The 19,093-nt window shown below is 46.1% G+C and overlaps 1 pseudogene; it reads right to left on the reverse strand.

Moving 5' to 3' along the window:
• Window positions 1-16,108: 16,108 nt before the first annotated feature.
• LOC138645822 (oocyte zinc finger protein XlCOF7.1-like) overlaps window positions 16,109-19,093 on the reverse strand; it is an 87,427-nt pseudogene continuing 84,442 nt past the window's right edge.

A 19,093-nucleotide genomic window follows, 5' to 3' on the forward strand; every position in this document is an offset into this window, starting at 1 on the left:
GAGCCTAATTCGGTGGATCAGGCTGAGAAAAATTTGCTGGCTTTGTGCCAGGGTCAGGATGATATAGAAGTATATTGTCAGAAATTTAGGAAATGGTCAGTACTCACTCAGTGGAATGAATCTGCGCTGGCAGCTTTGTTCAGAAAGGGTCTCTCTGAGGCTCTTAAGGATGTCATGGTGGGATTTCCTATGCCTGCTGGTTTGAATGAGTCTTTGTCTTTAGCCATTCAGATCGGTCGACGCTTGCGCGAGCGTAAATCTGTGCACCATTTGGCGGTATTGCCTGAGGTTAAACCTGAGCCTATGCAGTGCGATAGGACTATGACCAGAGTTGAACGGCAGGAATACAGACGTCTGAATGGGCTATGTTTCTACTGTGGTGATTCCACTCATGCTATTTCTGATTGTCCTAAGCGCACTAAGCGGTCCGCTAGGTCTGCCGTCATTGGTACTGTACAGTCCAAATTCCTTCTGTCCATTACCTTGATATGCTCTTTGTCGTCGTTTTCTGTCATGGCGTTTGTGGATTCAGGCGCTGCCCTGAATCTGATGGATTTGGATTATGCTAAACGTTGTGGGTTTTTCTTGGAGCCTTTGCGGTGTCCTATTCCATTGAAAGGAATTGATGCTACACCTTTGGCCAAGAATAAACCTCAGTACTGGGCCCAGCTGACCATGTGCATGGCTCCTGCACATCAGGAAGTTATTCGCTTTCTGGTGTTGCATAATCTGCATGATGTGGTCGTGTTGGGGTTGCCATGGCTACAAACCCATAATCCAGTATTGGATTGGAATTCCATGTCGGTATCCAGCTGGGGTTGTCAGGGGGTACATGGTGATGTTCCATTTTTGTCGATTTCGTCATCCACCCCTTCTGAGGTCCCAGAGTTCTTGTCTGATTATCAGGATGTATTTGAAGAGCCCAAGTCCGATGCCCTACCTCCGCATAGGGATTGTGATTGTGCTATCAATTTGATTCCTGGTAGTAAATTCCCTAAAGGTCGATTATTTAATTTATCGTGCCCGAACACGCCGCTATGCGCAGTTATGTGAAGGAATCCCTAGAGAAGGGACATATTCGCCCATCGTCATCACCACTGGGAGCAGGGTTCTTCTTTGTAGCCAAGAAGGATGGTTCGCTGAGACCGTGTATTGATTACCGCCTTCTTAATAAGATCACTGTTAAATTTCAGTATCCCTTGCCATTGTTATCTGACTTGTTTGCTCGGATTAAGGGGGCTAGTTGGTTCACTAAGATAGATCTTCGTGGTGCGTATAATCTGGTGAGAATCAGGCAAGGAGATGAATGGAAAACTGCATTCAATACGCCCGAGGGTCATTTTGAGTATCTAGTGATGCCGTTCGGACTTGCCAATGCTCCATCTGTGTTTCAGTCTTTTATGCATGACATCTTCCGTGAGTACCTGGATAAATTCCTGATTGTTTACTTGGATGACATTTTGATCTTCTCAGATGATTGGGAGTCTCATGTGAAGCAGGTCAGAATGGTTTTTCAGGTCCTGCGTGCTAACTCTTTGTTTGTGAAGGGATCAAAGTGTCTCTTCGGTGTGCAGAAAGTTTCATTTTTGGGGTTCATCTTTACCCCTTCTACTATCGAGATGGATCCAGTTAAGGTCCAAGCCATCCAGGATTGGATTCAGCCGACATCTCTGAAAAGTCTGCAAAAGTTCCTGGGCTTTGCTAATTTTTATCGTCGCTTCATCTGTAATTTTTCTAGCATTGCCAAACCATTGACCGATTTGACCAAGAAGGGTGCTGATTTGGTTAATTGGTCTTCTGCTGCTGTGGAAGCTTTTCAGGAGTTGAAGCGTCGTTTTTGTTCTGCCCCTGTGTTGTGTCAGCCATATGTTTCTCTTCCGTTTCAGGTCGAGGTTGATGCTTCTGAGATTGGAGCAGGGGCGGTTTTGTCACAGAGAGGTTCTGATTGCTCAGTGATGAAACCATGTGCTTTCTTTTCCAGGAAGTTTTCGCCCGCTGAGCGTAATTATGATGTGGGCAACCGAGAGTTGCTGGCCATGAAGTGGGCATTCGAGGAGTGGCGTCATTGGCTTGAAGGAGCTAAGCATCGCGTGGTGGTATTGACTGATCATAAGAACTTGACTTATCTCGAGTCTGCCAAGCGCTTGAATCCTAGACAGGCCCGTTGGTCGTTATTTTTTGCCCGCTTCGACTTTGTGATTTCGTACCTTCCGGGCTCTAAAAATGTGAAGGCGGATGCTCTGTCTAGGAGTTTTGTGCCCGACTCTCCGGGTTTATCTGAGCCAGCGGGTATCCTCAAGGAAGGAGTCATTGTGTCTGCCATCTCCCCTGATTTGCGGCGGGTGCTGCAAAAATTTCAGGCGAATAAACCTGATCGTTGTCCAGCGGAGAAACTGTTCGTCCCTGATAGGTGGACTAATAAACTTATCTCTGAACTTCATTGTTCGGTGTTGGCTGGTCATCCTGGAATCTTTGGTACCAGAGAGTTAGTGGCTAGATCCTTCTGGTGGCCATCTCTGTCACGGGATGTACGTACTTTTGTGCAGTCCTGTGGGATTTGTGCTAGGGCTAAGCCCTGCTGTTCTCGTGCCAGTGGGTTGCTTTTGCCCTTGCCGGTCCCAAAGAGGCCTTGGACACATATTTCGATGGATTTCATTTCTGACCTTCCCGTTTCTCAAAAGATGTCAGTCATTTGGGTGGTCTGTGATCGCTTTTCTAAAATGGTCCATCTGGTGCCCTTGGCTAAATTGCCTTCCTCCTCTGATTTGGTACCTTTGTTCTTTCAGCATGTGGTTCGGTTGCATGGCATTCCTGAGAATATTGTTTCTGACAGAGGTTCCCAGTTTGTTTCAAGGTTCTGGCGAGCCTTTTGTGGTAGGATGGGCATTGACCTATCCTTTTCCTCGGCTTTCCATCCTCAGACTAATGGCCAGACCGAACGAACCAATCAGACCTTGGAAACATATCTGAGATGTTTTGTTTCTGCAAACCAGGATGATTGGGTGTCCTTTTTGCCGTTGGCTGAGTTCGCCCTTAATAATCGGGCCAGCTCGGCTACCTTGGTTTCTCCATTTTTTTGCAATTCTGGGTTCCATCCTCGTTTCTCTTCAGGACAGGTTGAGTCTTCGGACTGTCCTGGTGTGGATTCTGTGGTGGACAGGTTGCAGCAGATCTGGACTCAGGTAGTGGACAATTTGACCTTGTCCCAGGAGAAGGCTCAACTTTTTGCTAATCGCAGACGCCGTGTGGGTCCCCGACTTCGTGTTGGGGATCTGGTTTGGTTATCTTCTCGTCATATTCCTATCAAGGTTTCCTCTCCTAAATTTAAACCTCGTTTTATTGGTCCGTATAGGATTTCTGAGATTCTCAATCCTGTGTCTTTTCGTCTGACCCTCCCAGACTCCTTTTCCATATATAATGTATTCCATAGGTCGTTGTTGCGGAGATACGTGGCACCTATGGTTCCATCTGTTGAGCCTCCTGCCCCGGTTTTGGTGGAGGGGGAATTGGAGTATATTGTGGAGAAGATTTTGGATTCTCGTGTTTCTAGACGGAAACTCCAGTATCTGGTTAAATGGAAGGGTTATGCTCAGGAAGATAATTCCTGGGTTTTTGCCTCTGATGTTCATGCTTCCGATCTTGTTCGTGCCTTTCATGCGGCTCATCCTGGTAGGCCTGGGGGATCTGGTGAGGGTTCGGTGACCCCTCCTCAAGGGGGGGGTACTGTTGTGAATTCTGTGGCTGAATTCACTCCTGTGGTCACAAGTGGTACTGCAGCTTCTGAGCTTCCTTCCTCAGGTGTTCTGGTGAGCTCATTAGCTGCTTCGTTACTTAACTCCACCTGATGCTGCTATCCTTGCTCCTAGTCAATGTTCCAGTGTTGGATCTGAGCTTCTCCTGATTGTTCCTGTGACCTGCTGCTCTGTATAGCTAAGTGCTTTTTTGCTATTTTGTTGCTTTTTTTTCTGTCCAGCTTGTCTTTTGTTTTGCTGGAAGCTCTGAGACGCAAGGGGTGTACCGCCGTGCCGTTAGTCCGGCACGGTGGGTCTTTTTGCCCCCTTTGCGTGGTTTTTGCTTTAGGGGTTTTTGTAGACTGCAAAGTTCGCTTTACTGTCCTCGCTCTGTCTAAGATTATCGGGCCCCACTTTGCTGAATCTATTTCATCCCTACGTTTTGTCTTTTCATCTTACTCACAGTCATTATATGTGGGGGGCTGCCTTTTCCTTTGGGGTATTTCTCTGGGGGCAAGTCAGGCCTATTTTTCTATCTTCAGGCTAGCTAGTTTCTTAGGCTGTGCCGAGTTGCCTAGGTAGTTGTTAGGCGCAATCCACAGCCACTTTTAGTTGTGTTTAGGATAGGATCAGGTGTGCAGTCTACAGAGTTTCCACGTCTCAGAGCTCGTTCTTTTGTTTTTGGGTATTTGTCAGATCACTGTGTGCGCTCTGATCGCTAAGCACACTGTGTCTCTGGATTGCCTTCATAACACCTTTCATTAGCAGACATAACAGTCGTTTGCCATGTGGGTCTGAAGTAAGTGCTGCCTTATTTTTTTCTAATGCTATCTATCTACCTATCATCTATCTATCTCATTCCTTCTATCTATCATAGATAGAAGGAATGAGATAGTAGATAGATAGATTGACAGATAGATGATAGGTAGAAGGAATGAGATAGATAGATAGAAAGAACGAAGGAATGAGATAGATAGATGGAATGAGATAGATAGATAGAAGGAATGAGATAGATAGATAGATACCAGCCTGATGAAGAGACACAAGCCGTCTTGAAAGCTTGCTTTGTAACATCATTCACTATATTTTGTTAGCCATTAAAAGGTATCACACCCACAAGATTCCTATTTTATCTATCCCACTAAGAGCACTCTCTATACTTTTTTCTACTGGCTAACATGGTACCAAACCACTTTTTTTTCGTTTAAAGGGAACCTGTCACCCCCCTCAGGCGTTTGTAACTAAAAGAGCCACCTTGTGCAGCACTAATGCTGCATTCTGACAAGGTGGCTCTTTTAGTTATGCTCCCTGCACATGCTGAAATAAGCACTTATAAAATGTGCCCCCTCATACCGTGAAATCGCCAGGGAGGCGGGGCTTTCCTTCCTAATCAGATGCAGCACAGCCGTCACTCCGGGCCTTTGCGCACCGGGCGCCACATATACATCATATATATCTGTACATACTTAAAAAAAAGAAAAAAACCTTCTGCAAGCATGTGCCAGCCAGCATATTTTATGCGCCAATAATACATTTTATTCACGATATTCAGCTAGAAAAAAAAAATCAATTTCAAAATGGCACCCACCACGCCAGCGCAGTACCTGCTATCGGTGTCTATAGCTGTGATCCGATAGCTGCTACTGTGCAAGTGCAGGCGACGCCATCTTGCTAAAGAAAAAAAAATCCTCCTCCAAGATGGCGCCGCCAGCGCCCGCGCAGTAGCAGCTTGGAGATACTATTTTAAGTATGTACAGATATTTATTATGCAAACTAGGGGGTCAGTCAGTGAGGGATCAGTGACCTGTCAGCAGGCTGCATTATGAATTCATTATCAGAGCATCACATTAAGATCCATCTCCAGGCCCGCCTTAGGGCACGAGCATATCATTAACTACAAACTGAAAATAAAGAACACCCATCAGATGGATTTCATCAACCAAGGTATCATTTTAATCAGTATAATGGTGCCGACCTGACACTGTGTGTAGGTTACTGTGCACAATCCTTCTGACAGGTTCCCTTTATAAATGGCTGGGAGATTTCTCACCTCCTCGCTGCAGGTTTCCTCACATTTGAATATTACTGTTTCTGGCACAGGATTAGCCTTGCTATCTTGCCCTCCCTCACAGTAAACCTGTCCTCCTGGGCTCAGGGCCATCACCTCCTGTGGTGGTATTATTGCAGATGTTCCCTATGGAAAGTACACAGAAACCATTTTTCTTAATCATCTACCATTAGACACTGTAGTCTCATGTCTAGTCTACCTAGGTCAATATTCACACCTGAAGGAAGTGTCCCCGACCCCAAGTGTGGAAACCAGGTGAGATACTGACACGACTTTATGGCTGACGTATAATGTGGAACATAGTGGGCAACCATTCTGGCAGCCTGGATCAGATGCAGGGTAAAGGTACTGTCACATTTAGCGACGCTGCAGCGATCTAGACGATGCCGATCACTGCAGCGTCTCTGTGTGGTCACTGGAGAGCTGTCACACAGACAGCTCTCCAGCGACCAACGATGCCGTTCCCCGGGTAACCAGGGTAAACATCGGGTTACTAAGCGCAGGGCCGTGCTTAGTAACCTGATGTTTACCCTGGTTACCAGTGTAAATGTAAAAAAAACCAAACACTACATACTTACATTCCGGTGTCTGTCGCGTTCCCTGGCGTTCTGCTTCCCTGCACTGACTGTGAGCACCGGCCGTAAAGTAGAGCAGTGACGTCACCGCTGTAATCTGCTTTACGGCCGGCCGGCGCTGACAGTGCAGGGAAGCAGAAGGCCGTGTGTGATGCCGATTCAGCGATGTCTGCAGGAGGTCCAGCGACGAAATAAAGTTCTGGCCTTTCTGCTCCGAACAACGATGGCACAGCAGGATCCTAATCGCTGCTGTCAAACACAACGATATCGCTATCCAGGACGCTGTAACGTCACGGATCGCTAGCGATATCGTTCAGTGTGAAGGTACCTTAAGCCCATGACAGCATAAGGCAGGAAGGGGTTAATTTTCTTTCTGAATCAGGAGGTGAACAGGTCTTAGCAATTGAATGGTAAAAGAAAAGAATGGGTTTGGGGAAGGTAAGATAAAGTTTGTGGATGGGAATAGTAGATATGGGGTTTATATACAAGATTTTGGCAGGTTAATACACCATTTACTGTGAGAACTATCGGTGTTTCATCATACCCAAGCTATTCAAGCATTAGAGGCTAGGAATCCGAATAGATTTAGTCTGTATGTGGATATATACAAATTGCTTCCTGATGTATCGGTTGGTGAAGGTAGCCCTCCATCTACATTCTACAAGGTGCCCGAGGGCCCTTAGTTTTCGGTTACCTGGGACTCACCTATCCTTTGAGAGGGCGCATGCAGGGCTGATGTCACCACTTAACGCATCCAGGCAAGTGTCAGTGCCCTGAGCAAGCGGGAGGGCCCACTCAACATTGGGGGATACCGGCATGCTATGGGGCCCATGAATCAAGGGGGCCCAGTACCAGGGCATTCTTTAAATAGTTTGCAATACAGGTCCTTCTCAAAAAATTAGCATATAGTGTTAAATTTCATTATTTACCATAATGTAATGATTACAATTAAACTTTCATATATTATAGATTCATTATCCACCAACTGAAATTTGTCAGGTCTTTTATTGTTTTAATACTGATGATTTTGGCATACAACTCCTGATAACCCAAAAAACCTGTCTCAATAAATTAGCATATTTCACCCATCCAATCAAATAAGTGTTTTTTAATAACAAACAAAAAACCATCAAATAATAATGTTCAGTTATGCACTCAATACTTGGTCGGGAATCCTTTGGCAGAAATGACTGCCTCCATGCCACGCCGCATTGAAGCAATCAGCCTGTGACACTGCTGAGATGTTATGGAGGCCCAGGATGCTTCAATAGCGGCCTTAAGCTCATCCAGAGTGTTGGGTCTTGCGTCTCTCAACTTTCTCTTCACAATATCCCACAGATTCTCTATGGGGTTCAGGTCAGGAGAGTTGGCAGGCCAATTGAGCACAGTAATACCATGGTCAGTAAACCATTTACCAGTGGTTTTGGCACTGTGAGCAGGTGCCAGGTCGTGCTGAAAAATGAAATCTTCATCTCCATAAAGCATTTCAGCTGATGGAAGCATGAAGTGCTCCAAAATCTCCTGATAGCTAGCTGCATTGACCCTGCCCTTGATGAAACACAGTGGACCAACACCAGCAGCTGACATGGCACCCCACACCATCACTGACTGTGGGTACTTGACACTGGACTTCAGGCATTTTGGCATTTCCTTCTCCCCAGTCTTCCTCCAGACTCTGGCACCTTGATTTCCGAATGACATGCAAAATTTGCTTTCATCAGAAAAAAGTACTTGGGACCACTTAGCAACAGTCCAGTGCTGCTTCTCTGTAGCCCAGGTCAGGCGCTTCTGCCGCTGTTTATGGTTCAAAAGTGGCTTTACCTGGGGAATGCGGCACCTGTAGCCCATTTCCTGCACACGCCTGTGCACGGTGGCTCTGGATGTTTCCACACCAGACTCAGTCCACTGCTTCCTCAGGTTCCCCAAGGTCTGGAATCGGTCCTTCTCCACAATCTTCCTCAGGGTCCGGTCTCTTCTTCTCGTTGTACAGCGTTTTCTGCCACATTGTTTCCTTCCAACAGACTTACCATTGAGGTGCCTTGATACAGCACTCTGGGAACAGCCTATTTGTTGAGCAATTTCTTTCTGGGTCTTGCTTGAGGGTGTCAATGATGGCCTTGTTGACATCTGTCAGGTCGCTAGTCTTACCCATGATGGGGGTTTTGAGTAATGAACCAGGCAGGGAGTTTATAAAAGCCTCAGGTATCTTTTGCATGTGTTTAGAGTTAATTAGTTGATTCAGAAGATTAGGGTAATAGGTCGTTTAGAGAACCTTTTCTTGATATGCTAATTTATTGAGACAGGTTTTTTGGGTTATCAGGAGTTGTATGCCAAAATCATCAGTATTAAAACAATAAAAGACCTGACAAATTTCAGTTGGTGGATAATGAATCTATAATATATGAAAGTTTAATTGTAATCATTACATTATGGTAAATAATGAAATTTAACACTATATGCTAATTTTTTGAGAAGGACCTGTACTTACCTCTCCCTCTTACTCCGCAGCTCCGGTGTCTTCCGCATTTTCTGACTCTGTCTTGTCTCAGGGCAGAGGGCGCAATGGCATCACTAAAGGGAGTGTGCTGGCTATGTAATTAGAGTTCTTGTAAAAGGCGATTATCATGTGTCTACAGACATGAATATTCAGGTTGCAGAGGAAGTAATCATCCCGTTTTTCAGAGCTTTAAAAAATAAAAAGGGGCAGGACCGCAGTCGTAAGATGATATTGGAAAGGGGGGACAACAGTGAGGCTAGAAAAAATGATGCATTGGCTAAATAAGCACCCAAATTAGGAAAAGCCAGTCGAGTAGGCTGGTCAGTAACATGTGCTGTCAGTGGTCTTTGGATATAACAAGACGGTGTGTGTTCAGTTGAGCTTTCATTCACATTAACACTTAACCCACGTACATGTCGAACACTAAGCCTATTCCCCCTTCCACAGCGACCTCGCTTTTACCCACTCATGTTGTAAGTAGCCTTCACCCCTTGTACCCTGCTGTCTCACAATCTTAAGGTACCGTCACATTAAGCGACGCTGCAGCAATATAGACGATGCCGATCGCTGCAGCGTTGCTGTTTAGTCGTTGTGTGGTCGCTGGAGAGCTGTCACACAGACAGCTCTCCAGCGACCAACGATGCCGAAGTCCCCGGGTAACCAGGGTAAACATCGGGTTACTAAGCGCAGGGCCGCGCTTAGTAACCCGATGTTTACCCTGGTTACCATTGTAAATGTAAAAAAAAAAAAAACACTACATACTTACATTCCGGTGTCTGTCGCGTCCCCCGGCGTCAGCTTCCCTGCACTGTGTCAGCGCCGGCCGGCTGTAAAGCAGAGCACTTACACAGCCGGCACTTACACAGTGCAGGGAAGCTGACACCAGGGGACGCGACAGACACCGGAATGTAAGTATGTAGTGTTTTTTTTTTTTACATTTACAATGGTAACCAGGGTAAATATCGGGTTACTAAGCGCGGCCCTGTGCTTAGTAACCTGATGTTTACCCTGGTTACAAGTGAACACATCGCTGGATCGGCGTCACACATGCTGATTCAGCGATGTCAGCGGGTGATCCAACGACGAAATAAAGTTCTGGCCTTCTAGCTCCGACCAGCGATGTCACAGCAGGATCCTGATTGCTGCTGCGTGTCAAACACAACGATATCGCTATCCAGGACGCTGCAACGTCACGGATCGCTATCGTTCTAAAGTTGCTCAGTGTGAAAGTACCTTTAGGCTCACAGCTGTCAGTATCTTGTCACTAAATGAACAATCACTATTTATTTTCGTAGATAGTGTGCCTGAACAACACTCTTATGCCTAACAATTTTTAAAGGGAACCTGTCACCCCCAAAATGGAAGTTTAGCTAAGCCCACCGGAATCAGGGGCTTATCTACAGCATTCTGTAATGCTGTAGATAAGCCATTGATATATCCTGAAAGATGAGAAAAAGAGGTTATATTATACTCACCCAGGGGCGTTCCCGCTGCGGTCCGGTCCAATGGGCTTCGCGGTCTGGGGCCTCCCATCTTCATAGGATGACGTCCCTCTTCTTGTCTTCACGCTGCGGCTCCGGCGCACTTTGTCTGCCCTGTAGAGGGCAGAGCGAAATACTGCAGTGCGCAGGTGCTGGGCCTCTCTGACCTTTCCCGGCGCCTGCGCACTGCAGTACCTTGCTCTGCCCTCAACAGGGCAGACAAAGTATGCCTGCGCCGGAGCTGCAATGTAAAGACAAGAAGAGGATGTAATCGTAAGAAGATGGGAAGCCCCGGACCAGAATGCTGTAGACAAGCCCCTGATGCCGGTGGGCTTATCTCAACTTCCATTTTGGGGGTGACAGGATCCCTTTAAGTGGAAATATAGCCTTATGATTTGCCACTGAAACACAATTTTAGCACAAACGATTTACAGTAGCTAATGGGGCTTTGGGAGAATGCCACAGTTTTTGCACAACTTAGGGTCTGTTTCCACGATCAGGAAACGCTGCGTGTCTGACGCTGCGTAGAGCCGCAGCGTCAGACACGCAGCGTCCAGATGTTACAGCATAGTGGAGGGGATTTAATGAAATCCCATCTCCACTATGCGTGTTAACATGCACGCGGCGGCCCTGCGACTCCGGACATGCTGCGCGTCTTTTCAGATCGCAGCATGTCCGTATATCTTGCGGCGACGCTGCGTCGCCGCAAGATATAGCACAGGGCCCTATGGTGGGGAGCGATGATGTCGGATGTGTGCTGTGAACACATCCGGCATCAGCGCGTCACTTAAGGGGGCGGGGCTTAGCGCAGAGCGGGTTTGCCGCTCAGGCTAAACCGCCGGCCATCCTGAAGGTGGAAACATACCCTTACTTTGATGCTGGAAGATCGATTTCATAGAGGACAAATTCACTTTCAGCACCAGCACTAGCGCAGGAGCGATCATCACTATGCACTGTGACACTGAGAAAATGGCGCAAGCAAAACAAGATGTCTGCTTTTTATATAGTCAGGTACATGTCACTTCGGCAACCAATCACAGAAGAACAGAAGACCTTGTGTCATGACGTTGTGGATGGTTTCTGTGCCCTGATTGGTTTCCGGAATCGGCACACAAAAAATTAACTGAAAAAAAAAAAAAAAGGATGGGCAGCTCCTGTAATCTCTTCAGACACTCTTTTAACCTCTCTGCAACCCCTCTCCTCATCAAACACATCCCCCCCCAGCGCTCGTCTTATAGCATCGCTGTCCTAGTCAAAGTAATACAAAAGCATTAGTGGAAGCACAATGATTTACCAAACTTTTACCGACTTTTGCCGACGCAGAGCTTGGATTTGGTTTCAGCGTCACCTTTCCATCCCTTCAACCACAAAGCCCTGCAGGCTACATTGGTTAGACCCACCATCCTGGCCACTAGGCGGAGTCAACGGAAGCGTCTGATAAGGATGCCGTCCCTCTAATTAAGGGGTTGGAAGAACGTAATTTGTCTCTGGACATACCGTTCTTAATATTCTGCTCTATCTGGTCTAACCATACCAGCATAGACCTCCCAGTACATGTGGCAGATATTGCCGGTTTGAATGCTCCTATGCAAGACTCCCAGGATCCTTTAAGAATGGCATCTGACTTAAGATCCATGGGATCAGTTAATATTCCAGCATCCTCCACCAGCAGGGAGGTAGAGGAAACTGCCGCCTCTACCTTGGGGGCTTTAGCCCAAGATGCCATATCTTCATCATCGAATGGATATCGCCGCTTAGACGCTGCGGGCATGAAACCTCTTTGCCCTTGTTTTTCGCATTCCTTTATCAGCTCTTTTATCACTGAGATAACCAAAAATGCTGGGCCTTTCGCGCTGGGAGACCCGCAAACATAATCTCCTGAGGAGTTTGGGGTTCCTTAGCCTCTGACAACCCCATCGTGTCTCGTACTGACTTGACCAATTGTTAATACCCCGCTCATGCATAGTAAAACTCGTACAATCAACAGGCAGCCCTGGCTGACCAGCCTGACCAAAGAATTGAGACGGGCTTCCAGGATTGCCGAGCGGAGATGGAAGCAATCCCGCTCTGCTGACCACTTCACTGCATACAAGCAGTCCCTCGCCAGCTTCAAGTCTGCGCTCACTGCCGCAAAACAAACTTACTTCTCATCTCTCATATCCTCCCTGTCTCACAACCCTAAACAGCTTTTCAACACTTTCAATTCTCTACTCCGTCCCCCAGCACCTCCCCCCTGCTGAAGACTTTGCCTCTTTCTTTAAACAGAAGATCGATACGATCAGAGAAAGTTTTGGCCCACAGCGCCCACTGCCCCTCTTAGCTGCTCAACCCTGCTCCTCCAAAACCAGCTTCTCCACCATGACAGAAGATCAGCTCTCCACCCTCCTGTCAAGATCACACCTCACCACCTGCACGCTTGACCCGCTCCCGTCCCACCTCATCCCTAACCTTTCCACGGTCTTCATCCCAACCCTAACGCACCTCTTCAACCTCTCACTCACAACAGGTGTCTTCCCCTCATCCTTCAAGCATGCCAAGATCACACCCATCCTCAAAAAGCCCTCCCTCGACCCATCCTCTGTGTCTAGCTATCGCCCGATATCTCTTCTCCCTTATGCCTCCAAATTGCTGGAGCAACACGTCCATCTTGAACTGTCCTCCCACCTCTCCTCCTGCTCCCTCTTTGATCGGTTACAATCAGGCGTCCGTTCCCATCACTCAACTGAAACTGCCCTAACTAAAGTCACCAATTACCTACTAACTGCCAGGAGCAAGCGACACTACTCTGTCCTCCTTCTCCTGGATCTGTATTCTGCCTTTGACACTGTGGACCACTCCCTTTTGCTACAAATCCTCTCATCTCTTGGCATCACAGACTTGGCCCTTTCCTGGATCTCGTCATATCTGACAGACCGAACATTCAGTGTCTCCCTCCCCCACACCACCTCCTCACTTCGCCCCTTGTCAGTCGGTGTTCCTCAAGGCTCTGTTCTAGGACCCCTACTCTTCATCTACACTTTCGGCCTGGGACAGCTCATAGAATCCCACGGTATGCAGTACCATCTCTACGCTAACGACACGCAGATTTACCTATCCGGACCTGACCTCACCTCCTTACCAAAATCCCGCACTGTCTGTCTGCTATTTCAGCCTTCTTTTCTGCTCGCTTTCTACAACTGAACATGGACAAAACAGAATTCATCATCTTTCCCCCATCTCACTCTACCCCTCCACCAGACCTATCCATCAATGTCAATGGCTGCTCACTTTCCCCAGTCCAACACGCCCGGTGCCTCGGGGTGATCCTCGACTCTGCCCTCTCTTTCAAGCCACATATCCAAGCCCTTGCCTCCTCCTGCCGTCTCAAACTCAAAAATATTTCCCGGATCCGTGCTTTCCTTGACCGCGACACAGCTAAAACGCTAGTGCATGCCCTTATCTCCCGCCTCGACTACTGCAACCTCCTACTCTCTGGACTCCCCTCTAGCACCACTCCAATCCATCCTACACTCTGCTGCCCGACTAATCTACCTGTCTCCCCGCTATTCCCCAGCCTCTCCCCTATGTCAAGCCCTTCACTGGCTTCCTATCGCCCAGAGACTCCAGTTCAAAACCCTCACGACATACAAAGCCATCCACAACCTGTCTCCTCCAAACATCTGTGACATGGTCTCCCGGTACCTACCTACACGCAACCTCCGATCCTCTCAAGACCTCCTTCTCTACTCCCCTCTCATCTCTTCTTCCCACAACCGCATCCAAGACTTCTCCCGTGCTTCCCCCATACTCTGGAACTCTCTACCAACACATCAGACTCTCGCCTACCATAGAAGCCTTCAAAAAGAACCTGAAGACTCACCTCTTCCGACAAGCCTACAGCCTGCAGTGATCCTGAAGTTACTGAACCGCCGCACAACCTGCCCTACCCTCTCCTAGTGTTTCATCACCCATCCCCTGCAGACTGTGAGCCCTCGCGGGCAGGGTCCTCCCTCCTTATGTACCCGTGTGCCTTATTTGCTCAAGTTTAATGTATTTGTCTATATTTGCCCCGTATTCACATGTAAAGCGCCATGGAATAAATGGCGCTATAAAAATGTATAATAATAATACCGTCAATCGGAAAGCATGTGTGCTCCTACTCAGAGGATATGGACTCTCGGGACATATCTGAATTCACCTCCCCGGTGTCCGAAGGGGAATCACCCCTGGGAGAAGTGAACTTTCTGCTGGATGTTCTCCCCACGATACTACTAGAACCCCCCAGGGACTTTAGTTCTTCTTTGATCAGTATCCTCCGTTCTTACTGAACCCTTGTCTTGAGGGATATTCCCAATACAAATTTGACATAACCTCTTAGGATAAGTGTCCGGAAGGGCCTGGGAGCATAGGGCACATTCCTTATGTTTGGATTGTACATTATTTTTAGCCTAAGGATACACAGAAAGGGGGGCATCAGCGTGACCAATAACACTCACGGAATGAAGCTTGTCAGCAAGATACCGGCTTCGGAGACGAAGGCACAGGCTGAGACATGGAACAAGTTGACTTATTGTCCCTTCCAGCTTTGTCCATTGAACTACTCTGCTTAGAGTGTCCACTACCACTTTTTCTGCTACTGATGCGAGAAGGCACCATTAGCTCCTCCAGTGGGCGTGAAACAGGGTCACTTGGGGATGACATTACTGCGCACCAGAACACTGACAGGCCGGCGTTTTTATGCAGCTTCCCCAAGTGACTCATCTTTTTTTTTTCCTTACCCGGAAGTGCTCCACTACTTCCGGGTCCTGTGCCTCCATGCACGCGCCCGCCGTGTATCTCCCGGATACCCCCGGAAGTATTGCCAACTACTTCCGGGGAACGTTGCTGACTGCGCACGCCGGCCTGCTCTCGGCCACGTCTCGATCACCGCTGGGCTCCGCCGAAACACGCTTGCGGCAGTACCCTGATGAGCTGACCAGGAGCAGCTCCCACAGACCTGCTCAGGTAGGGCGGCCATTGCGCTGCGTCTCCCCTGCGAGTCCTGGCGGCTATTCCGGTCAAGGGGAGGACTGTGCCCCTTGGAAATATCCTCCGGCAGCACATACCTCCTTGCGTGAGCCAGGACGGACATACCCGGGTTCTGGCCTCATGTACATCAGAAGAGGGGGGAACAAACAGAATCTCGCCCGACGCGGCCTCTGGCACCGGAGCCCCTGCCGCTCTTAACAAAACTGCACAGGCGGCAATCCAGCCCAGACATCCTCTTCTCTCCACAGGTTCCCTTCTAGGAACAGGAAACCAACTGAGGAGGGGAGCCGCCCTTTTTATCTCTCTGTAGGTTTCCTCTTTCTATCCCCTCTCTCGGTGGGTGCTGTCATGGCGAAAAAAAAAAAAAAAAAAAAAAGACACTGACACCCTGCGTCTCTGGCGGTCTTATGTTTACCCGGCTGCAATCCGGAGGATCTAGCATGCGGTGCACTGCTTAAGTAAAGAGACTTGGTACCAGCGTGCCATGGAAACTGGACAAAGGGAAGTCTGGCCTGATTGGGGACTGCAAACTAAAGTCGTATACTATGTAAATCTAATGGACTGCGTGAAGAAGCCGTGTACTGTCTTTCCAATGGTCTGGGTGAAGAAGCTGTGTATTGTGTATCTCTAATGAACTGTATGAAGTAACACATTAAAGGAACATTTTGTTTGAACTTGCTTGGGTCACTGCTGTTTCACTTCGTACGGTGCAACCGCTGCATCACAACATTCAAAGCTGGAATACTGCATATTTTTATTCATTACGTTTATTACCAAAATAAAGCACAATAGATAAGGAAAAAAATATTTTCAGAATTACTGGGATATGAGACATTCCATCGTTATTACTGCAAAAAGCGACATGTCAAATTTCAAAAATTAGGTTTGGTCACTAATGGATTACAATGCCTTCTTCCCCAATGTGAGTTCTCTCATGTCTAACAAGTTGAGACTTTAAATAAAAAAATATCCCACATTCAGGACATAAAATGGCTTTTCTCCTGTGTGAATTCCCTCATGTGTAACAAGATTTGATTTATTTGAAAAACATTTCCCACATTCTGAACATGAAAATGGCTTCTCTCCTGTGTGAATTCTCACATGTTTAACAAGAGTTGATTTATCTGAAAAACATTTCCCACATTCCGAACATGAAAATGGCTTCTCTCCTGTGTGAACTCTCTCATGTGTAATAAGATGAGACTTTTGAGTAAAACCTTTTCCACATTCCGAACATGAAAATGGCTTCTCTCCTGTGTGAACTCTCTCATGTGTAACAAGATGTAGTTTATCTTTAAAACATTTTCTACATTCTGAACATGAAAATGGCTTCTCTCCTGTGTGAACTCTCTCATGTGTAACAAGAGTTGATTTCTGTGAAAAACATTTCCCACATTCCGAACATGAAAATGGCTTCTCTCCTGTGTGAACTCTCTCATGTGTAACAAGGTGTGATTTGTTTGTAAAACATTTTCCACATTCCGAACATGAAAATGGCTTCTCTCCTGTGTGAACTCTCTCATGTGAAACAAGAGCAGATTTACATTTAAAACATTTTCCACATTCTGAGCATGAAAATGGCTTTTCGCCTGTGTGAATTTTCTCAAGTGAAACAAGAGAAGATTTCTTTTTAAAACATTTTCCACATATTGAACATGAAAATGGCTTCTCTCCTGTGTGAATTCTCTCATGTCTAACAAGATATGATTCATCTGAAAAACAATTTCCACATTCCGAACATGAAAATGGCTTCTCTCCTGTGTGAATTCTCACATGTGCAACAAGATTGGATTTTAGGATGAAACATTTCCCACATTCTGAACATGAGAATAGCTTCTTCCTCGTGGGAGCTTTTTTATTTTCCACACTTCTTCTGTGACTTTTATTTTGTTTAACAGTCTGTGATGAATTAGGACATTGTACTTTAAAAGGATCCATGTCTGAGATGTTAGCATGTTCTTCATATGGGTCTTGTGCAATGCTTTTTTGGATTTTGGAGCCGCTGGTACAACCATCTGTCAAGAATATAACTGATGTGATTTGAGTCAAATAACCTTAATACTTATATTTATCTAAATATAAAAACATTAAGTAAAAATAGAAAAATACATACAAAATTAAAAAGTGTGTAGCAAAATGCTATTACCGTATTAACTGACTAAAGGTGTCATTTACATGATGTAATGATTTCACAAAGAATCAATTGTGCTAATGTTAATTCCCAGTCGTTGGCCAGACCAAACATAAAATAATAAAACATTTGTCATTGGTCGCATATTTTATGAGAATAAAAATGATTGTTGTTGACAGCACATCATCCAATTTGTGTAAATTGAGGCTGTTCTGCAATAATAAAAAAGCCAAGAAAGAAGGAAACAAATGATCATTCCTTCATCAAAATGAAAGCTAATAAGCCCAAATCACCTTCTATACCATCAATCACTGCTCACTGATGAAATTATATTTTCCTTGCAGCCGCTGGATTTTATTCTTCAGGATACGTAGAGGGCTGTAGCAGTCACCTCTCTGTGACTTAAGAGCTTCATGCACCACCTCAAGGACTTTAAGCGAGCGGTTGCAAGGAACATATTTTAATTTCACCTGGTAGCCGCTCTCCCAGTAAAACAGCCTAACATGCGTTAAATACCATTTAAATACAGGTTACCAATATATGTGAACGTAAATAGCATTTTTGTAGCCGACAGGTTATCTTTATGACTTACACAGGCAGATATTGACCTGTAACAAACACTGATTCATGATATGGGAGCAGGTTTGTTCTCTCTCCCCATAGATAATAGGTGAATGCTTGGCCGAATCGTCATGGCTATGTTGGATTTCAAGGACAGTGCGGTCAGCAGACTCAGGTACAAGTAATGTCTATACTAACATCTCTAATTACATGTCTATGTCTGTGGTCTGGAGTGGTTTAGAATAATAAAGCATAATTGGTTTCCATATTGCATCCTCTAATGAGTGCTGTGGTAATTATATCTATTCTTCACTGAACACTTCACATCGACCACTGGCACCCAATCATCCATGTGAAGAGTGCAGGACTTGCTCATATTGTGTCAGAAATGCTCAGGTGTCAGTACTACTAGGTGGTGTCTGTCTCACACAATCGCTGACTGCTACATGCAGAACAGAGGAGCCGTATGGTCGTGTACTAGGAAGTCATGGCCATGGAGCAAATATAAAGATGGATAAGCCCAGGCAATTCTCTACTTTTTCTTATAATCTACTCCTGGCTGTGACTATGAGACAATTACCTTAAAATAGTTTTTTTCTAATCTCCAGCTAGTTCCGTATATCAAATAGGTTACTTAAGTTATATATTAATCCTGGAACCAGAACCATGATGGATATGATGTAAAACACTAAACTAGATACTTTGGCAATGAGGTCTGTCATGTGTCTTTGATGATCTATCATCACAGTCTATTATTAAATCCATATTAGAGATACACAACTGGTCTTATTAAATGTTGCACTATCACATTGTCAACCCTATGAAATCTGTATTTTAGCCGAATGGGGAAATCTGTGGCCAAAAAAAAACACACAAATTGTCTCTTCAGAGAGGAAGAGAATTAGAACTCTAGTGCCACCTATTGGAAGTAGCAATCCTAAAAGTCAATGTCAACCCTTTAACGAGCCTTGTCACATGACTTAGGATAAAAGCCAAACCAGAATCTCAATTTGCAGATACTGTGTTTTGGGGTACTGAAGTC

This window comes from Ranitomeya imitator, chromosome 7 (assembly GCF_032444005.1).
Source record: "Ranitomeya imitator isolate aRanImi1 chromosome 7, aRanImi1.pri, whole genome shotgun sequence".
In the NCBI taxonomy this organism is placed as follows: Eukaryota; Metazoa; Chordata; class Amphibia; order Anura; family Dendrobatidae; genus Ranitomeya; species Ranitomeya imitator.